General features: G+C 34.7%; 2 protein-coding genes across 7 annotated transcripts in view; one reads left to right on the top strand and one right to left on the bottom strand.

Annotated features, from left to right (window-relative positions):
* LOC122568930 (heparan sulfate 2-O-sulfotransferase pipe) overlaps positions 1-25,362 on the top strand; it is a 122,073-nt gene that overhangs the window by 59,694 nt on the left and 37,017 nt on the right. The window lies entirely within an intron of this gene.
* LOC122568925 (glycogen-binding subunit 76A) overlaps positions 17,713-25,362 on the bottom strand; it is a 139,896-nt gene continuing 132,246 nt past the window's right edge. Inside the window, exons 6-9 of one of the 2 annotated variants that reach the window (XR_006317267.1) lie at positions 24,482-24,631; positions 24,113-24,229; positions 23,859-24,024; positions 17,713-18,969 (exon numbers count right to left, since the gene is read on the bottom strand). The gene's annotated coding sequence lies outside the window, so the exon portion shown is untranslated. The remainder of the gene's footprint in view (positions 18,970-23,858; positions 24,025-24,112; positions 24,230-24,481; positions 24,632-25,362) is intronic. The other variant, XR_006317264.1, reaches the window with a different exon arrangement.

The following is a 25,362-nucleotide window of genomic DNA, read 5'->3' as shown; positions in this document are numbered from 1 at the left end:
GTGACGCTGGTAATTATCGTATTAACGCCTTTTACAGACACTTTCCTACTCTTATTAGACATACTATATCATTTTTATCATGGAAATTATACCGTAACCTCTGAACTATAATTTCAGAAACTAATCGAATCGAAATCTCTGTAATATCGTCTTGAAAAAATTCTAAACAATCTTCCAATGATATCTATGATTGAAAATTAGATAGAAGAATTCAACGTTCTTAAAAATAAGGAAGACTGAAATTGCAATTGATCTCCGAGTATAATCAAAGAGTTTCTTTCACTTGTTGCATTTGTTGGAAAGTTCTTTCTCTTAATGTTCGTTGTTATCCAAGCAAAGAAATCGATATTTAAAAATTTATTCGTTACTTTGTTGCAGATTTGCGGTTTTACTTTCTACCGAATTGAGAAATTAATATTAATAAGTTAGCTTATTGTTCCCACGGTTAAACACAAATTTCATTCTACTCTTCGTATAAAATTTTGAGGCTCGTGATTCTTGGTGATTCGAATCGAACGTGACAAATTATACTTGATAGGTTGTAGGGTAAATAACAGTATTCAAAGTAATCAAGAGACGTTGTGCTTCAAGATGTAGATAAATCACACTACAACCCTTAATATTTGAATTAATTAGGAAATACTTCAGCATTAGAATGCAGAATTTTTGGATCACCGATCTTTTCTAATAATTATTTTACTAAAATAATTATTTTACTTTTAATAAAAATAATATTCTTGATGATAGCAGGAAATGTGATACAAATTATTTATTATTATTTCCATCGCAAGGAATAAAGGAACGTTTTCTTTATCTTAAAGGGTAGTTCCAGCAATTATTCTCGTTTTTACTTTCCATTCTTTTTTGGAATGAAAGTCGTAGTTATACCTACACGGTATTTTATTAAATGGTTTCTCAAATGTTAAGCGATAATTAGTCATGGTTTATGGTGAAGTGGAATAGCGATATTTTAACGGTAAATACACGTGGAAATTATTCAGAATAACGTAATTATTAAATCTACCACAAGGAGAGCGTTGATTTTATTAATCAACAGTTATTAAAAAATTAATTATGTATATTTTACAAATTTGATAATTTCTCAATATTATCTTATTAGGAATTAATTTATTTACGTATCTAATCATTTTTTGTAAGCTATTACGTTACTAACAAATTGTTGCTCTAACATCGAATAAATTTAGCTCGCATCTAGTGAATTCAAGTTGGCACGTTAATTGCAGAAATATTACAATATTTAAATCCTATAGTGAAAAGTGAAGTAGAAGCGGTTTAGCTTTTTTGCAAACATTTCTACAAACTTGTTATACACATTTTATATCAAAAATTAATTAAAAACAAGTTTGCAGTGGAATTACCCTGATTAAAATATTTTCAAATCCAAAACTTCAAACTTTCAATTGAAAATGCAAAATTACACATTTTTTTCTATGTAGTTTTAAATTTCGCACTGAAAATACCTAATGCATAACGAGCCGATGTAACAATCCTCTATCAATATCAACGATATTACGAATTCGAAGGAAGACCGGTGTACCTACTCTCATAAAATGTACATTTTTACCATTTACTCGTACCATTTACTCTATCAATTAATATCTAATTATCGATTACGACTTTTTATAAATAATAAAATTTAATTTATAAGAAAGGAAAGAAGAAAAAGAATTATAAGAAATAATAAGAAAGATGATCGAATTCGAGAGCAGAAGATTCGAAAGCGCATATTCTTATTATTTAAATCTACGTTTTCTCAACAAACTCTTCCTTATCTGGGACGTGCTGCGATATTAACAAGCATTGGCGATAAAAATACGACGATGATCATTTAAGAATCAAGAAAACGGGAAGATAAAGTACCGCTGGGAATCTCATTGTTCCGTTTTTACAGAGCAACCTCGGGTATATCATGCGCGCGATAGACGACAATTGCAGCTTTGCAATTCTGAAACTGTCCAGGTCAGGAATTTCTTGGGACGAATCAAGATCACCGGATGACGGGCCGTAAGAGCACGATCTGACAAACGACATAACCTCGCGGAAATGATCGTGCGCCGATTGCTTTGCAATTCCAAGTGCTTTCTATTGTGCGTTATCGTCGGCCCAGTTCGTAGCTACGCCATGTGGGAAGCTTTCACGGTCACGACCGAGATCGTGCTCGATGTATAGAATGATTCTGAGCCGGCGTGTCGTAAAATTTATGAGCGCGTTCCACGCGTTGAATTTTTCAAATACGTCTGAACAAACGTAGGCACGAAGGTTTTACATTTTTGAAATCGACGCGCTGCTCCGGTATTACGATATTTTTCTAAGAATTGCTAGCGTTTGCCCGCGACTTCGTTCGCGTGGGCTACTGATATACGAGGAACGATTTTCAAGCAGATGAATTTTTACGAATGAAACACCTACATATTTTTTATACTAACAGGTAGATTGATCTGCGTGATAAAAAATATTGTTAGATTATAAAAAGGTTCGATTTCGCAAAAAACACGACGCAAATGATAAACCATGACTATCGTTGCTTGACCTCTGCAAAGCATACGACTCATTTGCCACAAAACGGATCGAGGTGAAACGTAGCGTATTTTCTTTTTCGGACACTAAGATATAGAACAGAGAAAACGCTGTCAAAATTGGTTCGATAGTTTTACGCGATGCGAGTGCAAGCAGATAGATAAAAATTCCAAAAATTAGTTTTTTGATCTTCATAACTTATGAGCTGTGCCTGGATAACTACTCTATTTTTTTCTTTTTTTTTATCGATGAGATAAGTATATAAAAAAAATATTGGGATAGAAATACTTGTCCCAAATTTGATTTAAATATTATTAAACAGAGATTATTGGTTTTACTTAATTACTTTATTATTTTATTTATCTATGCATTTCTCTGGGTACAAATATCTCTCTAAATATTTAGTAATGCATTGATTCAGGAATTAATACACTAAATTAAATTATACCAAACAATAACACGTCATTAACTAACGCCTTTTACGTTAACGTACAGTCATATTGAAATAAATCTTTCACTTGCAATAAATCTTCCTATGATTGTTTTATATTCATTACGATATATTAAATGGAATATATATATTAGTTTTATATAAAAACATCATTTTCAATTTCCCTCGAATCTCAAAAGGTACAAAGGAAACAATTTATGTCGAGCCAAAATAAAATATTTTTGTAGAACGAATAGATTTTTAATTTTCTGGTACATTTTGAAATGGGAAATGCGTAATATGTAAGAAATATTCACAATATTTAAATGTATTAAAAAGTATACCGATCACTATGGAAATAATTTACATAAAAATTATACGTTTTATATTTCCACTGAAATAAGGTCGATTTGCATTGAAGAATAAAAGAATGGGAAATTTTATATCTATTAGAATGCTTTTCGAATATATAGTTTACGTTGATATCGTTTATAATGCTAGTTTAAAACCGTGGGACGAAAGTAGATATTTCATTCCTTGATATTTACTGTATCCTATTGTGTCAACGTTTTTATAAAAGTGTCGAGAGTTTCTTCTACAGCTACGGATGCTTCAGATTATCTGCAGATCTAGTTTTTGCCTGTAATACAGCGGTAGTTGATGATTCGAAGAGAAATAAATTGCAGCGAGGAAACAAACAGGAAGAGTAAATCAATTGGCAATACGTCATACCATCTTTATATATGAATGGAAATCTTTTCATAGTGAAAGAATTTTTCATATAGTAATGTTTAACTGTAGAGAAAATACAACATCTTTTAAATATGAATAATTGTTCGTACCTGTCAGAGTTCAATTTCAGAAAGAACAAAAAGCAGAGGAAATTTCTAATGACTGACTGGGCTTAATTGGTGTCTCAAGAATAGATGGTTTAACAAATAAATCTTTAACGACAGAAATTGATAAAGGTATTTTATTCCCTTTTATAGAGAAACGATCGAATTTAGTAAATCAGAAATCGTGATAAGTAATTAATCTTTGAGTATAATTGTGTGAAAATGTTACATCAAATTGAAAAATATATTTTTGCATAGGTATTTCAATACAGATTTTTCGAAACGTTTGATTTCTTCAGTTACGAAATACCTTGAGCGATGACTCATGTGTCTGACCATAGTGCAGTTATTCTACTGTGCACAGTAGACTTACTTCACAGCGTACAAACTCGTAAAACAATAATAATTTAATAACAAAATAAGAACCGATTATCACATACATTTTCTATCATATTTTCTACGATACGTTTCTGTATTATCCTGAAAATTCACGGAATAAACGTGAATACGGTTCTCAATAGCAAAAGACAAAGGAGCATGGATGGCTATCTTGATTCAACGCATTCTCGTAAAGTGAAACTCCACCCTCTTGCGGAGGAATGTTAAATGCATATATTCCGAATGGTCCTTTGTTAATTCATGTTCCAATTACCCCTTATATAAAAGAAAATTGAAGGAGGAAAAGCCGTTGAAGAAAAAAAGTGTCACGTTTTAATTTACATTTTTAAATACATTTTTCCAGGATATAAAATATTCACTTTAATAGCATCGAATGATAATATTAATTTTATAATATTAATATTCATTTGTATTTTAATTTCAATCGTTCCTCTTCAATAATATTTTACTAAAAATGACGTACGCTATCATTATTTAAATATATATTTTATATACGTTTATTTATTATATCTTATTATATTTTAATTACCATATATTTGGAATAATAATTCACCTACAAATAGAATTGATTCACTTTCGCCAAAGTGGACCACAATAATTATAAAAATGGCAGCTCGAGCGTGCAAATAAAACGAGTTTCTACTCGCTTCCAACTCGCTGCTTCCATCGTTTTACGTGCTTTTCGATTCATCATTTTTAATGATTTTAATTATAGGAGACGATAAATAGCGAAAGACGAAGAAATCGCGTTAAATTAATCGTGCGATATTCTGTTAATCAGGCGTCTGTGTGCAACGGTGAATATCAAGTTCGTAATTATCGTTAATATAATAGGATCTAATGCAGGGCTATTACAAAGGCCTGTCAGAAAGCTATAGTTCTCAGCTTAATTATCGCAAAAGAACGCTTCTGTCAAGCGAATCAATCGACGAGCTTCCGTAGAATACCTTTTTCTCGAAAGGATACGCGCGTTAAGATTCGAAAGATTATCACACGGGAATTTGTAATTTCAAAAAAAAAAAAAAAAAAAATAAAACTTTTTCATACATATTTATTTCTATCGTATTTTGATTGAAATCTAATTTGGATAAATATTGTACGTATTTTCGTACGATCTGTTGTACGCGATTTGAACTGGGAACTATAATTTCCAACAAAATCATATTTTACTTTTAGGAGAATTTTTTGTGAATTTGTAAAACGCACTTGTTTTGAAGTAAATGGCGAAATGAGAAATAAAAAAAAAGCGAGGAAGGCGAGTGATATTAATTACCCTAAGCTTCGCTATTTTGCTTATTGTATTTAGCCAATTAAGCAAAGATACGTCGACTCATTAATCTACGATTACTATCTATATTTATTACATTCACGATGCTGTCACGTGTTTGAATTGCACGCGAAATTTTCGCATTAATGTGCGTAATAAGAACTGATGGCATTTCGCTCAGATAGAATTCATTTCCCTTTTAATTAGCACGCAAGCAACCTATTAGCGACCAACGTAGCTCGGTAAATAAATGTTAACTCGGGGAAACACATTTCCCTCGGGTTATTCTCCCCGACAAACTTTCCCTGCTATAGAGTGGCGTCTAACTGCTGTGCTGTTTGTTTTATCTATCCCAACAAAAAAAGCTCGTTTCATTGCTCATAGAGGCGTGTACCACCTAGATTAATCTAGAACGATCAACATCTCGTACATTGTACCTTGCTGCTTTGTCCGTTAAATCTTTTGATTCATTTAGTGACATTATTTTAGTTCATTTATCACAACGATTAAATGGTTGTATTTGTTTAACACGTTTGATCGCTACTTCTCTGATCTGACATTGTGATAACGTTGTATTAGTCGATTGTATTTTTATCGTCACGCTCGTTGTTAACAAATGGCCTAATTAGCTAGCCGTAGCTTTCTGTTCGTATAAATGTACAGAAACAAATATTTATATCTATGTATACTTATACACTTTTACGCATCTTTTAACATACACAAAAGGACATGTCCGTGTAATTTTATGTCTTTCAGCATAAATAGCTTTACTAATATCATTGTATAATATTGAAATAAAAATATCTTCTTCGTCTTTTACAGGGAAGGTCGAGATGAATCGATCAATGTAAACGAACCTCGTTCTCTGTAACCTGCTAAAAGAACTTCCTTTTATTCGGCATGTCTTTAAGAACATTTACAGTGTTGAATTAAAGTCAAACATAACGTTCAAGAACTTACTAGGCTTAGCAGAAAATTCTGTCGCTTTCAGCGAGGAAGAAACGTACTTTCTATAGCAAGCTTTTGTTAATTAATCTTTAATTAATACTATATTTATCTATATATTATCTATCTGACAATCCGTTTATTTCATTCGATATGAAAGAATGGAAATATTTTACGTATGAAATAGAAAATTCATTTTTACAATGATTCGAATAAGCAGCAGTAAATCGCAAAGTTTAACCCGCCTCTCGACAACGTTCATACGCTTTCGAACTCAACGATCCACCTGATCCAGCGACAGAATTCCAAGTAAACGTGAATATGGTTGTCTTTTGCTACTAACCAAATATTTTACATCGTTGCCGATTGATTCTGTTAGTTACTCGCTAGCTGCTCGTTAATTACATTGCTCGTATTCTCAAACCCAAGTCAAAATTTCCATCGTTTGCTTATACCTCGACAATTATTCGTCGATTACAGCAAGGCCGAGATTTGTGTAGCTACACTCGTTCATCACGTTTCGCGCTTCTCACGATCTCCGCTGAATCGCCAGCGAAATTGCTCCACGTTCAATGTTACCCATGTTTGTTTTACGAGCTGTTTAGAGTTCATGGACGTTCCTCTCGACGCCTCAATGGTTCGTTATATAAAGGTTCCTCCATGTCGTTAACCGATAGCATTCTAGCGGGAAACGCGAGAACGTGTGTGGATTAATTAGAAGAACAGAACGATTCTTCTCTCGGTTGGCGAAACGAGGAAACATCTGTTGTTGCGTTTTGCTGGAAGATCGTGTCGATGTAGGAAGTTGCCGGGATGATCTGATCAAAACCTAATTCCAAGCAAGTAATTCCAACGGCAGGGCGAAGGCAAGACCTCGTGGTTCGTCCTAGTAAGCTGGAAATAAGACCTCGAATTACTCGGTGCTAATGGTTCTCGGCTAATAGCTTCCTCCAGAGGTGTTTCAGGACGTGAAAAATATGGTTAGTTTTTGTTGCTGACGCTACGTAACGCGGGATCGTTAATAATCGGATTTCTCAGATTGTTCGTTTATTCCATGGAACTTGGATTACCAAGGGATGAAAGGAAGTTTTGAACTGAAGTTTTGACAAATGGAAAGTAGCGAAACGGAGTAATGGATAAAGTTGTAAAATAATGCACGCAGTGGTGAGGAGTATTAAATTAGTATACACATTTATTTTAATAAATAACGAGTTATTTATTATAATAACAGGCTTTCTATTAAAATATTTGAAAACTGAGCATGTGGTTAAATGTGGTGGAAAATAAAATCAATTGGTACAACAGATAACGGCGATGATACTTTTTGTATAATTTACTCAACGAGCGATTTATGTTCATTTGTTTTAAATTATTCATAAGATCTCGAAGAATACTCTAAGATATTATAAGCTGTTTTAAATAATACTGTAAAATATCGTAGGACTGGGAAAGAGTACCTTCGATAAGAGAAGGTTAAGAAGACTATAATTAGCCGAAGCACTGGACGACAAGCTTCTTCTTTTGTAAATTGCTTCTTTTAATTGTCGGGTGCAATGAATTGTGACGAATCGTTCTCGTTACGGTTGCGAGTGCCATCGACCGAAACCTTTCGAGATGGAACATCATTCGCCGAGGAAATACTTGTTAAATGCGTAATTTCAAGCGGAATATTGAAATTAAAGAAATATTTAATTTATGTTACGCGAAGAAAAATATTGTATGCGCCTAACACTATAAAACAATCTTTATTTGTGTCGTTATTATAAATTGTAATATACCATAAACCAATTATTATACTTTTCCAACATTCCTAAATTCTAAGCATGTAAAGTTAGAAACTGCAATTTAAACACACAGGCCTATAATTATAAAATTATAAATCACACAAATTCAGGAATTTAGCTAAAACTTAAGTACTTACGAAGCAACTCGTTAATTGATTACATAAGAATACAAAGAAACTAGAATATTAACCTTTTGCACTCTGAATTTTATTTCAATTTCGTTACCAGCAGCTCCCAACGCTTTTAAGTGTTCCATTTGAAATTTACTTTAACTAAAGAATAAGACAATTAAAATAAATAAAGGAAGAAACACATTCGCTTAAATACCAGTTTTATTCACACTATTGTTGTATTTTCCAATTTTTAAGTGTATGATATATCTTGAAACAATTTCCAGGATGCAACCCTGGTTTTCTTTCGCACGGGACTCGACAAAGCAGCTCCTGAGATAAAAACTGATGTCGAGTCACACTCTCGACATACGAGTGCAAAGGGTTAATATCTCGAAACTAAGATATTAATTCGCCTCATTCGTCAAACCGATACTCTGAACTAAAAACCTGTTATCGATAACCTGCATCTTCAAACACCTGTTCTCGTACGATTCTCATTCTCAGTCATCGTTCGAGGAAAAGTGTATCGAATCGTAGCATCGAGAAACACCGATAGAGTTTCCATTCTTCGCCAGAGGAGAAATCTGATAATCGCTATTAATGCGCACCAGATCCTATCTGTTCCGATGTACACCGGGAAGCGAATGATACAAAGTTGCCCAGACGCAGCTGTTATTATGGAAATGAGTTTGATTCGCTAATTGAGGAAGAACCTCGATTCGCGACGCGGCTTCCGAACGATCGAAGCTTCTGACCGGCGATTAGAATTACACGATGATCGTTGCACGGGAGGATTGACTATAATGAAACGTTTATCACTTTATTATCGCGCATACTGCAAAAAGTTAATAACTATATGTTTCGTAAGAGCCATTCGAACGTACGAGTCACGGTTTTTTAACTTGTTACGCTGTGATTAAACCACTGGAAATTATTTTCTTTACACTTTCATTGTGCCGGTTAATCGCGCGGAAATCTATCAAGCGATAATTTTACGAGAATGCGTGTGTACATAGTTCTCTCGTGTAAACGTTCTGCTAGCTTTACGTTCGTTTTTATCGTGTACTTCGATCATGATGAGCTTAATTTTCGTTAGCTGCCAGTGTTAGTGTCCATTGATTTTGATTTATCGAGTTATGAAAAACGTGCCGAGACGCAGAAATTTGTTACGTTGTTACATTTGAAGGTACAACGTAAAATTGGCGATTTAATTCTCGTTCAAATCTAAATTCAAGTTTGGCAGCCGATGATGTAACCTGGGTATTTAATAACGACGTTTGTTAACAAGTGCTTGCGACGAATTTATTCGATTTCTCGTCTCTCGCGTATTAAATTTGACAAATTAAAGTTAGAATATCTGCTAAACTAATGTGTTTTCGATACGAATAGCTTGATACTATTTCGTAAAGAATGTCCAGCTTGGATAAATTAATGTTATCAAAAATATATGGCGTCTTAAAAAAAAATCTCAAGTTCGCCTTAATATCTCGAAAAATATAAAGCATGAGAAAATCAAGTTATATTCATCCGGCCAGGCCACTGGAACACGATAAATCTTGTTTCAAAAATTTCTGACAAAAGAAATGTTCTTTTTTATTTTAATAACTTTAATTTGAATTTCTTAATTTATCATCTGATAAAATCGATAGATAACGAGTTACTTCGAGCGGCGATTCTCATTGATTCACCCTGTATATAGAGTCCGGAAAGCAATGAAAATTAATTTCTATCAAACGATCCATACTTGGCAGAACAATTTGCGATCATAAAGGGTCAAGAACCACCCCGTGCACGTCTCTGCAAAGGGTGAACGTTCGCGTAACGCCGGCAATTGGAAGCAGATCGCCGCCAGCTTCGTCAAAGCGGCTCCTGCCATTAAAGCAACACGATTCTCTCGCGGTACGTGGCAACGACAAAGGTCGACTAAAAGAAACGCAACTCGTGATAGCCCAGAGGGCAGATCGTGGCCAGGAAGATCCAAAGGCGCGCTTCTTCGACACGAAACACCGGCTGACTCGACTGGAAACGAAGTAGTGGTGTGTTGCCGGGCGGTCGAGCCCGGTTTCGTTCGTTTCCGGCCATTTGCGTGAACATATCGTGAAACGAGGCCGATCGGCCATTAATTCCGATACGGCTGCCCCGGGAACCACAGAACCGTTCGTATCGTTTTCATCCTTGCGCTTCCGTCCAGGCTACTCGTTCCAATCCCCCTCTCGATTTATGGTGTCCTGCTTGCCACGTTTCTCTGACCTCCAGATGGGATTACTCGAAGAGGAAGTAAGCCGAGCAATGGCGAGAACTTGCCCAGGAAGTCCTGTGCATCTATCGTGGATCGGAAGAAGAAAGAATAAATTTTGTTAGGAAGATTTAATAGATGGATGTGAAACGACGATGGATTACGTGAACTCTGAACAGCGTTTATGAACCTTTCATTGTGATTTTATCTGCTACTAAGAAGTGGTATGGAAAAGAAAAAATCGAATTGGATTTCCATTCGAAAGATCTCGGATATCTTGTAGCTTTTGATAAAACTTCGGTATTTGATAGAGTAGATTATGACATTTAAATTACATAGAATTTTTTAATAAAACTGTTAGTCAAATTAAGTAACAGTTTATCGTTGGACCGCGGATATATAATTGACGAGAAATTTACAAATCCAAGAATATGCAGATTCTGTATGATATAGAAGACCGTGCAACATATTCAAAGTAAAGCAAAGTAAAAGCAAATTTGTATTTAACTTTAATTTTTCTAACGAGTTGCTTAATATCCCCGAGTTTATATAAACGTGTATTTGTACAAATATTCACGTTTTATTCGTTGTATTTTTTAACTTTGCGGTGCTTAGATGTTTTCAATTCCAAAATAAATATAACGTCTTTATATAAAGACTTCCAGACTTTCGAGTAAATATTCTAAGAAACGGAATAATTGAAAGTATAAAATAACAAAGAAACAAAGAAAATGACAAAGACGATGAAAGATGAAAATATTTCCTTTCTTCCTAAATGTCTTATTTAACACACTACATATTTCTAATAACGAAATAAGCTCGCTCATGTTGATGCACATATTATATTACATTTAAACCACGTCATAGACCTAAATATTTTCACGTTGTTAACACTGTTATTTCATTGCGACTACGATATTTCTTAATGCACGCACGTCGTCCTCGTTTCTGCGCTCGGCTCGTAGCCACACGCTCAACCTGTTCAATTACTTAAATCCATCGTCCATGAAATATATACGCTCGTTTTTTCTTCTAAACGACGACGATCATCAGCTTCGGATACTGTTACATGGATATTACATGTTACACGCTCGCTGCGAATCGAGTCGATCATAGTACGACATGCAGCGAGCAAAGATCGAAATAATCACCGATCGATTTCGATCTTATTGTTGATCGATGATATGATCAGTTTGTAAGTAATATAAGTGCAAGCAATAATTTTCTAAAAAATCAGAGGATTAGTAAAAATCGGTTGCACATCAAAGTCAAATTGCTTGAAAATTGGCTCAATTATTCGTTATATATTATTTATTATTATTGTCGAACAGTGTTTGCTACATCTTGTGAAGAATTTAAGCAAAGATATGTATAATTTTAATTTCCGATTTAGAAATTCTCTTTAAAAAGCAATGTAAAAGGACGGTTCAAAAGATCCTGCAATTCTGGTTGTTACGTGTCCAAAAGAGTAAACCGAAGTTACAAGAAGAGTATCAATCTCCGTGTAAACAAAATTGTATTACATCGCTACATAATTTCTTCTTGCTATAAGTCGCTATACTGATGAACATGGATGTTCTTTATTTCCTTAGTGAAATCCATTCGTAATCGCGACTTGTTCGAAGAATGGATTTGCGACTATACTTGTTCCAAGCAAATCTTAAAGGCTACATAAAAATTTTGTTCTTTACCATTTGGTATTAGATATTTATCAGCACAATATCTAGAAATGATTTCTATCTAGAAGGGAAGATAAATGGTTTCTGCGTGACACTTGGGAAAAAATGGAGAGATTGTTCCTGGTATCGACCACTATTTATTTAAACATCATGGTGTGTGGTTGGACGAAGAAATAAATATTGAAGATATTTAAACCGAGCTAGGAAGTAGCGAAAATATTAATAAAGATTTACTAACGTCGCATTCATTGATATCAAGTTTCAGGAAAATTGCACATTATATCCATTTGTTGATCTGTTGCGTATCCTCGTTCAAATGCCGCACTGTCGAATGAATTTCCGAAGAGTGTTGGTCGTCTGGATCGTTCGTCGCCATTTGGTACACCGAACGATCCATGTCACGGCGCGTCAACGAAGTCGAAGTGGAACGTTACCGCAAATGAACCGACGAACCCGTTTTAACATTTGTTTTTAACTGTTGCCAGGAAAAAAGATTGTGAATAATTACGAGACCGAGATTCTCAACGAAGGAACGTCGTGGGTTGGAGAGACGACCATAACGTTAGAGTTAGAATTGTATTAGATTGTCCGAAAAGCTTCTTTCGTTTTATCAGGAAATAATAGACGCACAACGTTTTTGTTTTATATTATTTTGTCGAATTACGTACGATCCGTTTTGTTCTGTTGAGATAAACACCGGGACTTTTCACAGACTTGGTTTCACGTTTGTATGAAGGTGCACTGTTGTAAAAGACAAGTTTGCGAAAGAAAGACACTTTCCGGACAACCTAATACTAACGTTCATCAGCGGATGGACGATTTGGAATTTTTTCAATTTGTAATAACAATGTGTGAATTTTATTAAAGTATACAAATTAAAGACGAATTATTAATTAAAAGCCTAACCTTACTGCCTTTTTATGGTATCACCAGGATATAAATCTAAATTATATATTAGAAAACATTGCAACAATGTAATATTTGCTCCTAAACTTTTAATCCTCCCGGTATTTGCTAGAAATGCCAATTACACGTATTTACTATTTAAGTACCACTGTCTGTATTAATATGAAAGATGTTTCTATCTATTTAGAAGATTCTTTTTAATCTGCCTTATAATTGAAAAATTAAAGAATCTGAAGATACAGACTTTGTCAAGTAACAAATTAGCTTTATAAGATATGAGAATTTTAACGTTTTGTCATTACTGCAGGATTATAGTAATTATGAAGAACCGAAGTAGTTTAGTAATTAGTCTTGTCAAACCAGCAAATGTGCGGATACTTTTGAGCGGCAGTACCAAAGCTATTAATTCTAGAAATCATATTAATTGAAAACTTCTTATTATTCTCAGTGAACTTAAATCTTAGAGTCTTTTTATGCTCAAATTATTTCGCCATTTTACTTGCTACTATTTTTATTCCATTTTATTATTAATACCTTTCATTAGTCTCATAAAATATTTTACTATGCCTTTACTTTATACTATACGCTCATATAAGCCTTGAACTTCTTTTTCAACATCCTATGTGTTCGACATAATACAGCAAACATATTAGCGCAACAAACACAACAGCAATTTACAACGTTAATACGCGAGTTAGACATAAATTTATTGAATAATACAACGAGGATAGCTCAGATGCACCTCGTAAAAGCAAGCTCTATGGAATCGTGGCCATTTTCAAGGTGTTGTTCGAACCGTTCTACGAAACTGCTAGAATCTGTCGTTTTTCACAGTACTCGGTGCTCGTAAAAGTCGCTTTACAGTTTTTCCCAGGAGTTTGGTCGGACGAACCCTTCGTACCTTTTATGGCATCGCCATTATCATGGAATCTTGTAAATGTTCGAACAGCTTCCCTGAAGAAGTTCCACCACTGTCGCAACGAGTGTCGCATCGTTGCACGTCGGACACTTTAGTAACAAGTATCGAACACGCGATAATTCACTGTAATTCGAAAGAAATGCACCACTTACCGATACCTCGACCTCGGAACATCGGTTTACCGGTCGGTTCGCTTCATTAATCTTTTCGCGGAAAGATCGTTGGTGATTCAACGAGTTCTAACGCAATGAATCTCTTAATTAAGTCATTTTTGCACCGGACGAGATGCGAGAATTTTTCTTCACCTACAAAAGAAAGAGAAAACTTATTGCTTGAAGATAATTGTAATTTATTATCTTGTAAAGCGTTGTAAGTTAAGAAGGTGGAAAGTACGTGATTATCAAGGATATGATATAAAACGAAGAGTACATGCCACTTCTTCTGTGTGAGGGTAAAGGCTATTGCCATCATCGTTATAATAAAGAGTATGATGGGGGAGGATCTATCTTTCCTTGACTTCCATTAACTATTCAACTTCACACGTACGGTGAGGTGCGGTGAAGTCAGGAGGTTCTTCAGAATCAAAACCATGTAATCTTGTATCTAAATACACCTCATTGATTTCTTCTATTTATCAAACTACGTGAAGTGCGTTCGTTACAAATGACAGGAGTTTCATATAACATTGCGATCTTAGGATATTAGCCTTAGGATATTAAGATAGAAAATTAACCAAAAGATTTGCTATTCTAAAGCTGTTCGATATTATTTTCTTCTAATTCTAAATCTCATATATTCAAAGGCTTACAGTTATTATTATCGACAAACGTGTTCAAACTTTCCATTAAACATGAAATTCATTTATTAAGACATCAATTACTAAAAGTATAATGCCATTTTAAAACCGTAAACGATTGCCTATTTCCTCTTTGATTCTAGGTCTCACGTATTGAAACATTTACATTTACATTAGTAGCAACAAACGCATTCAAACTTTCCAATAAATTTAAGATTTCTTCACCAAGGCATTGACTACATGTCAAATACCATTCTAAAGCCATTAAAAATCGCTCTTCTTTTGATTCTAAATCTCGTATGTTCGAGAATTTACAATTATTACTACAAACAAACACGCTCAAACATTGCAATAAACTTAAGGCCAGCTCGTCCAGTTATTACTCCAAAAGACTAATACCATTATAAAGCTATTGAAAGCTATTTATTTTCTCTTTTAATTCTAAATCTCGCGTATTCAAACATTTGCAATTACTGTTACAAACAAACGCGTTCAAACTTTCCAATAAACTCAAGATCCACTTATCCAGCTATTAGATACTCTGAAAGTCCAATAACATTATAAAGCTATTGAAAGCCATCTGTTTGCTCTTTCGATCCTAAGCCTCGCATGTTCAAACATTTGCAGTTATTGTTAGAAGCCAACTCGTCCAAACTTTCCAACTTTCCAACTTCAGATCGATCCACCAATACGTTAGTCATCCAAATTTTTCTATATCTTCAGCAACATCAAACTCCATCGAGATCCTCGGTTCATCATCAACCTTATTAGCTCTATCTTTATCTCTCGACAAAATCAACTTCATTTCCCAGTTCCCAGGACTCCTTCTTTTTTTCTCTACAATTCCTCGTCGTGAACGACGGATTAACGCGACGTCATGTTGGAAGAATTCGTTAGGGACTCTCGGACTATAGCGTTCGATACAATTAGCCTGCGAGCCGCTAACGAGCCGCGTTGAACGATGGATGTAACATGAAACAAGGAAACGAAATGAAACGAAACGAAACGTGCAGACTTATTACTCGTGTCCGTACTCTCGTCACATGTAAATTATAGTGATTAAGGTCCGCGCGGTTAACGAGCCTCGGAGGGAATTCACGATCGGCTGCCTAATATCGCGCGGCTCACCCATATCCATTTACGTACGCAGCGAGTCCTTGTTCCGTTGATTGCAGGATCGCGCGTAAATTCTGATAATTGCGACGTGCAACATTTCCCGACTTGAGACGTGGACGGTTCCGCTCGCTTCTTTGTTGGTTTTGCATTGCAGAACGAGATATAAATGCGCTGTTAAACGTAACTGGGGTACCGGTCCTAAGTATGCGGACAAATTAATCGATTTGTGATAACAATATTGAAATTGAATAATAAAAGCGATTGTAGCGAGTTGAAGATGTAAATCGTCTGTGTTTAAGAAATATCATATGTTCGTAATACGCTTAACGGTTATACAATTTCATTTCATTGACTTACCCGTGCAATTTTAAAGACTGCGTTCTGCTTTTTAAATTTCGAAACGAGCCATTAAATAGTAGATACATATTAGAGCTGGCACGTACAGAGATACATTTTAAATAATTTTTTATTCTGTCGAACAAACGAGGTCGCTAACAATTACTCAAGTGGCAAACAGTCGACAACGTTTCATTATGCGTATCAACGACACGTTTCATTTTTCTTGAACTTATAATGCTTTTTGAAATAAATGAAACATCACAGTACGTGAACGTAGTATCATGATTGCCGTGGATGAACGCGAGTTTGTGCGTATAATTAATGCAACCTCGACATGTATAAAAGTAAACGTCAGAAATGGCAAGAAAAATTATTCAAAGAAATTGTCACGGCCTGAAATGGAATCGCGATAAAACGAACGGTGTGTTACACAAGTAAAAAGGTGACGTCTACAGAAACATTGTGGAACTGGATGTCTTTGATTCACTGGATTAATCTACTGCGGTTGAAGAAGGTTGAAAGAACCTTCTATATAGAGTTCGAAAGGTTTCTCTTTCTTTTTGTGCTCTTTTTAAGTACTCGACAAAGAGTGCTTTGTCATTCTATCCCACATCTTCATTTTCCTCGTCCTTTTTTTAAACTAGTTGAGGAAAGCTTTCAATTCTCATTTAAAAAATAGATAAATAAATAAATAAATATATATATATTACACTTTCTTCAAATAAAAATGTTTATGAAAAAGCAACAGGAAATTAAATATTAATTATTGAGTGAGAAAATTATTGCAAATATATAAAATACGATGGTTAAATAAAACATTGGAAAGAAGTTAGCGTATTTACTTTATTATTTTTAACAAATGTAATATCGTAAAATTAATACTATTAGTATTAAAAATGATTCGTTGTAAATAGTAACAGCAAATGTTAAAAGAGTAGTTTATAAAGGATTCTCAAAATCAAAAAGAGAAAATGAACAGAATATCTAATTTGTAATTACAGAGTACACAAAATTATATTATTATTATTTATTCTAGTCCGTGCCTTTCGGCTTTGGACGAACTTTCGATTTACAATCCTTACATTTCTTGTATTGCACTCCTTAGCATATTCTTACCTCTAGCATCTAAAACTAATGACTACTAACTATTGCGACTTATGACTACACATTATTGCCACTTTGATTTTTTTCCTCCTTGCTGTGCTACCTTCCTGTCATTCCACCCCGTCTTGAACTGCCTTTGCCCTCCTTTTCTCTATTATTGCTCTTAAATCCATTAGTCCTTCTCCAGTCTCATTCAGTGTTTTTTCCATGTCCTTTGATCCTCCTGTTATTTCACATTCTTCTATTACATGTCTCAGGTCCTCTTCTTCCCTTCCACATAATCTGCACCTTTTTTCTCTCTCCTCTTTCCAGTATTCCTTCGATTTGGTCTCGTTTCCACACGAGAACTATAACTTTCCTGTCCTTCCACCTCATCCCCCCCTCCAAGTACTTTGGCATCTCATCTTTGGTTATGTTCCTGTAGTGTCTGTATTGTACACAAAATTATAAGGAATTTCTTACGTGTCACGAAACAAATATGAAGCGGTCAGGATTACCGCTTCATATTTGTATAAAATTTTGAGTCAAAGATTAATCGATCGTATTAATCTACAATGATAAAATTTAATTGCTTCATAATTACCAGACTAACCAACAAACATTTATGGGAAATTCAAACATCGAGCAAATTGAAGAAAATTCCAAGTATATCGTTGATACTCGTTGTGATATTTCTTGGATTCTATTTCTTTAGGCCTTTCTTTTAATTCATAAAAATATGAATTCATGCAAAATATTTGTGAATACACTACAAGGTATCGTATACTGCACAGTATCGTATAGTACGATACATAACGAAATCTGTTACAATACGAACATCGAAGAAAATAGCGTTACATTTCGAAGCAGACGACGAGAAATCGAGGAGAAAATTTATTACGCAATACGAAGTTGAAATGCGAACAGGAAATTACTAAATTAGTGCTTAGCCTTAATTACGGACATGTGGCTCCAAGGAAATCGAGCAATTGTCATAGCAGAGTTCTGTAGCAACGTCTAAGCGAACAATCGATGTTTCGATTGAAGAGAATCTTCTCCTGCAGGGTTAAACGCAAAATACTGTAAAAAGAAAGATAAGATATTTTTACTGCGAAACATTTTACGAAATAATTCGCTAAGTTCACTTAATTGATTACATATAATGGAAATACTTGAAATTTTTGCACAGTGAAAGAACCTTTTTCTCAGATGTTTTGGAACTATGCAGACAAAAATTAAAACATCAGAAACAGTTACTTGGTAATACGAGAAATTAAATGATACTTATTTACAATATTAACACTTATACGTGTAATAGTGTGACTAACGAGAAAAATATAACAATATACTTATATCTGTTATATGCTTTTAATAATATTTATTAATACTTACCTAGCGATATTAAAAATTGATTAATACTCGCTTCTTCAATGAAGAGATTTCTTCTTCAATTCTAAGATACTATTACTATATTCTGTTCGTTTAAATGAAGTAGAAAGTCAGCATTACCATGCACCATATGTCCAGTTCACAAAACTGTTGTTATTGTATATTAAATATAAAAAAATTGTCGTCCTTGAACGCTGAAAGATAGAACCGTCAGTCAGTCGATCTAAATGGATAAATTATATGCTTAAACTGAAACTGTTTCCTTGATTCAATCGTACGCTTACGTATTCTTTAAACTGTGAAAGAAACGGGATTCGTAATTGTTTCGAACGTACAGTAAACTGTACAGTGAACTGCGCTCAAGGAACAAAAATGGTTCCATTCGGTGAGCAACAAAACGGAACGATCATACGCATCGTGACTGTGTAAAATTTTGCCATGAAATTACCACGAATCCTCTCTACATTCCTGACACACATTACCAAGAATCGATCGCGTGTCTCGAAGCGTTCACCGGAATACGTCCGAGACTCTCGAGAGGATCTCGAAGCCTCTCGATCACGACCTACATATTCAGTGTTTATAATGTTCAGCTCGCGAAAGTTGTTGAACAACTCTTCCGAATTTCTTTTTTACATTGGAACTTCTTCCTCGTGTGTGATACATAAATCAAACAGTTTCTTGCTGCGTCAGGCAAGTCGCATGGAAAATCTTCGTTGAATAAAATCGTTCTATAAAATTCAGGCAACGTTTTATTTCAAAATGCTACAGCAAGAACTTGGGCGAAATCTAATTGTTTCACGGTTACCAGACAGCGGGCATTTACACGTTTGTGAGAGATTCAAAGACGCGAAAACGAATACGGTGCGCGTAATACATAGAAACATATGAAATATAAATTGTGAGATATCCAAAGTTATAATATTTAGTAGTAGCTTTTAGTTGGCAGGAAAAGTTGACTTTTATATCAGAAGAGCTTTCTACTAACTGCTTAAAATACAAATCCTGTTCATGAAAATGTTACAATTTTTGATAATAAAAAGCGAGTACTAAGCACTAATTTGATAATAAAAATACGAAGCAAATGGATCTCGCGTCGTACGATCTTCCTTACTTTCCCAGTCGTACATTTTCACCGGTAAGTCATAATATTTCATTGCATGCGAACTTTGGAAGGTTTCTCATCGGACGATGAAAGAAACGAGAGAAGGGGAAAAAAGGAAAAACGAGTGAAAAGGTTACGTTTACCAGGCGATGCTTCCGGTCACTGTTACTTTCCATGAATCTCCATCGATCGATACGATCCTGATGGACGATTTCGCGTGCGTACGACCGTTCTGGATGGAAAGCCGGAAATGGTGGTCATCCGCAAAGGCGGCAGCGAGACCTTCGAGAGGCGTCCACCTCCGGCGGAGATGAAAGTTTCTGCAGTTCTGCCAGCCGTCACGAACAATTAGAGCGCAAGATCGTCTCGAGAGAAGCGCTGGTTGCAGCACCGCGTTCCTCGAGCGGCAGCTCGCTTTCCCAAGTTCTGGGTCACCGGGTCTCCTGTTCGTCGACTCAGGCCAAAACAGAAGTAAGACTCAGGTAAGAGGCCGTCAGGCCGGTCTTATAAGTTCGAAACCGTGTCCATCGAATCGATTGCATCTACTGAAAGATGCTTCTTTTTTCCCCCGTTCGCGACTGTCACCTTTTCACCGATTGACATCGTTCTCTTGACCTTTTCGCCGGGAAGATTTTATACGTTGTGTTTGATCGGATAAGGATTATATGGGGAAAGAGAACAGAGTGCTACAAATGTGTTTTCTGTTTCCGAAGAAAAGTTAACTGTAGAGAATGCGATGTATGGCAGACTGAAAGTCATAGTGGCGTAAATGAAAATCTTGGATATTTGTCTTTCGTTATGTATTTTAATACTTCAAGGTATTAATTTGCATTTGGTTTTGTATTTCAACTTGTAATTATGTAATTAACCCTCAGTTGACGTCATTGGGCTGTAGATTGCTATGTGACAATTATATTTAGAAACTATCGATATTGTTGAAAATCTTCAGCGAGAGAAGAATGTTCGGATATACACAGTGTCCTCGAACGTTTATATTGCCTATGTTCGGTAATGCAGATACGGACGGAAAAAGGAATTTTCATACAAGAAACTTGCAGTTAATACGCGAGTACCTAACCGATTTTCAAATTCATCGTTTCTCAAAACGAAGCCTTACATGAAAAAATATTATTCTTTCTTTCGACTTATTTTTGCAGAGTCCACGTTCGGCCCAGTTTTACTACGATTTTCCGGACACCCTGTACTTGACTTGATTAGATCAAAGATACATGCCTATGCGCTGTCAAAAGGAGTAAATATATCGCGACGAATAAATATGAACGAAACAATTCACGTAAAGTTGAATAAATTAAGAATATTGTTTCGTTATTCACTTCCATTTCATTTTATAAAATACTACTGTTCTATAATATTTTTCTTTGAGCGCACGTATTATTAGACACACGTTTTAAATGAATATAAAGGAGCTTAAAAATAGATATTTTTCTAGGATTAATAAATTTTATAATTGTTTAAAAATAGATATTTTTCTACAATGAATAAATTTCATAATTGGTATATTGATTACTTTTAGTAATATTAACCCTTGCTGGTTTGATTTTTGTTACGGTCGCATGAAGTCATCTCTCATCAAACTATAAATCCAGCCGACTTTATTTGGTAAGATGATTTATACTTCTCGATGAATGCAAGAAATATGCCTGAAGTTATATTGCTTGAAGGGATATTACTTTGTCATTAATTTTCATACGAGATCATGCGATGGCGATAGAATACAACGATCGAAAACGAAACAAATCATAAATCATTGTTTCTAATTTTCTGTATCGTTTTAAGAAGAATACGTATGTTTCTAACGTGTATATTTTCAATATGTAATTCGAATTTCCGGAAATTCTGAACGTCTTCGCGTAGAATTTAGAAAGCTAAACTGTCGTAAAGAGAGGACTGCGGCAAAATTGAGGAAGGTATGAAGGAAATAAATGCATTTGTAAACATGCTCCGGAAAAATCCAATTTCCTGGTAAAAGTAACACGTAGTCGATATAAAAGTTTAAACAGCATGCTGCAAAAATGTGTTTGCGTCCATGGACTCCCTCGCATTTTGTTTGGAATTTCTCTAAACTAAGCAAAACTATTTCCTGAACTCCGTTTACAATGAGTTCCAGCAGGAATTTCTATGCTCTACAAATTTGATGTGAAAATGGAAACGAGCGAATTAAAAGTTTCATTAAAAATACAATTTTAATCCTCCTTGTTTTTGTAAAGTAGTATTTCGCCGACAATTACTGTTAATTATTAAAGGAACGAGAGAGGAGAACAAGGGATTTTCATAGTTTAGTTTTAGATCCAATACGAAATAAAATTATCAGACCAATTTCCAAATGATGATTAGATTTAAGAAATTCCTTGATCTAATTAGAGGCAAAGAACGAGCTCGAAAAAGTTTTGTTTCCCTTGTGAACCAAACTTTTGAAGTTTTGCTAAAGTAACTTTTAATCCTTTCTCGTTTTTTATCCTATTAATAATATATAAGTTTAATCCATAATTTTGTAATTCCAAATTGATTAAAGTTTTAAAATACTTTCCAATCTATATAGTATATAAAATATACTTGAAATAATATTCTTTTTTAACAACTCTGGTTTAATCAATACCGACGAAACAGATGGTTAACATTAAATAGCGTAAAAAAGAAAGCAACGACTGACATTAAATAAGATCGAACTTGCAGAGCTACCTAAACTCAATGATTATAATTATTTTATCATCTGTCATCTGATTTGCTTTAAAATGGAATGTACAAGTAAAATTTATTAGAGTTTTTCATTAAATGTAAATAAGTAGATAATTATGACATGTAAGTGCATCCGTTGAACGTTATGATCTTAGAATGATGGAAATATGTATTTCTAATCGGACTTTATAGATTTTATGGAGTCATCAGTCATCATTACATACAAACACGAAGATACAGCAATAGATATATTCCTTGTCTTAGTTTTAGTTCATTAACACGTTTGATATCCACTTGTAGCAACATATACCATAATTAATTGCCACCAAACAGAGGTGTTCTTCCATTAAATATCACAAAAATACAAAATATGCAATCGAGTTACGCGAAATAACAAATATAAAGTCTCCCAAAAAGTTCCTAATCATAGGACAATCTCGAGAAAAATTTGATGAATTAATAGTTGATTTTCCCGCGCACGAAGAAGTTTCCGGTCAGTCGTTGCCGACACGAAGAAGAGGAAACGCGTCGTAAAATGTAATTGCCGGCTGTGTGGCCGGGTATTGTTAACGCCCTGACGATTTTCTCTTCGCTATTCGCTCGAACGATTACTGTTCTTCCTTTCTCCCTCTTTCACCCGTTTGGAACAATGAGCGTTTCCTCTTTTTCGATTTCTGTCGCTTTCAATTCGCCGGCGTTCGCGTACGCCCGCGTAAAGGGACTTCCGTCGGCCTTATGGAAATTCCTGTGTACTTTGCATGTCTCCAGCCACGCCTGATTAGCATTGAACGAGAACAATACGAATGATAGAGGACACTTTGGCGTTTCGTTGTTTGTACTCCGATCCTCTCAATTGACGAGTCTCTCCCTCCGTTAAATTATTTAATTTCTTTCGTTGCGATCACAAGGCTTCTGCTCTATGTTTCTTGTAATTGTAGACATTGTTTCTGATACAAGGATTTATTGTATTAGGTTGTCCGAAAAGTTTCTTTCGTTTCATAAGCTGATAATAGATGAACAACAATTTCTGTTTTATATTATTTTATTGAATTAGGTATGATCCATTTCGTTATATTACTATTATTATGTTCGTGCATAATTCGATAAACTAATATAAAAGAAAAAACATTGTGCGTCTATTATTTCCTTACAAAACGAAAGAAACTTCTCGGACAACCTAATAGCAATTTTTTTAGATCGGTGCGAATGTAACGTTCATCGTTGTGTTTTCAAATAAAATTATAAATATAGCAGGAAATAAAATTGTTTCGAAGAACTTACCTGAAAGTAAATATCAGGCAACATTTCTCGTGTCTAGAATCGACTCTATAAATATGCCCAATATATTTTCGGACACTCACTATCGTCGGTTTCTTAGAATCGTGATGTGTTCAAAAAATTGCCAACTTTTACACGTTTGTAAAGATCAATTCTAAAAATGAATCTTCTAGAATAAGTTTATAAGCTATAAAATGAATTTTCTAAAATAAGTGTTTTAATGTCATTACTTTAATTAATAAAATAGTTCTATTTACCAAGAAGAGCGTCGTAGTTCATGCATTGTTCCAATGCCCTTTTTGATAGCCAGCAACACGCATAAATTTTAACGAAGAATTTAATCGATCATTTTCCAAAATGCCGTTACTTGAATCCTAAAAGAAAAGAAATTCTTTCGTTACGAAATGGTCAACTTACCAATAATTTTAAATCAGAAATCTGTGTTAGACTCCTTCGAAATCCAAGAGCGATCGACTCAGACCGATCAGATCTACCGTCCAATCGAGAATCGATAAAACCAAGAGACGATCTCAACAGCGATAATGTATTGTATAATGCATCGTCTCCGGTAAAAATTCCGTATTTAATTAAAGTTCGTTGCTCTTCGTTTACACACGGTGGCTGACCTCTGGCATCGACCGGTGCCGTGGTTCGACCTTAATCGTGACAGGAAGTTTCGTGACCGATACAGATACGGATTCAGTCGCGAGATACGTTAGTGGCATGCTTGGAACACAGCGTGGGCGTCGAGCGTTTGTTCGTCGCGTCATTCATAGCTGCGAACAGAGAAGTTTCGAGGCTGTAAAAATCTGCAGTACAAGTACCAGTCGCTGATTATTCATCATCACGATCGGAATAACGTTCTGTAATCCGTTCCCTGGACTGTCTTAATCGAGATTATCAAGGTATTCCAAGAAGATCTATTCCTTGTGGGAAGAAATCTATGGGGAAAAATATCGATCTCGATACGTATCAAGAATAGTTATTGTGTTACACGATTATACTAATCATCGCTAAAGGAAGAATCTCGTCGATGAAGTCTATTAGACCTACATCCTCTGAACGATCGAGTTTACAGGATGTAGGATATGTTTCAAAACGAACAAGCTTCTAACGGACCGTTTAATTCGTTGGTTTGTAAGTAGATCGCGGAAGTTTGTGCATTTACGGGGGAATTAAACGTGTTAAAATATAGAGATTGTGTATAATACTCGGAAATATTCGTAATATTCGAAGCGAAGTACTCGTTGTACTATGTAGAAGATGATATGAATCTTTGTCTTAGTTCTGTTTCTTTTCTTTTATTTTTTTTTTAATTTAAATTTGCATAGACACTCGCAGTTTATTTATAATATGGAATTACGTTATATCACGGTATGGATTAATCTCTTCACTTCAAACATAAAATGATTTGAAGTCTGATGTATTTGATGTTATTGATATCACGTGAAATATAGACGAAATATTTTTCATAAACAGATTCCATATTTTTTGAAAAATCTAGATG

This window comes from Bombus pyrosoma, linkage group LG7, assembly GCF_014825855.1.
Source record: "Bombus pyrosoma isolate SC7728 linkage group LG7, ASM1482585v1, whole genome shotgun sequence".
In the NCBI taxonomy this organism is placed as follows: Eukaryota; Metazoa; Arthropoda; class Insecta; order Hymenoptera; family Apidae; genus Bombus; species Bombus pyrosoma.
Note: the sequence above shows the minus strand (reverse complement) of the source record. Positions and strands in the feature narration are given on the sequence as shown.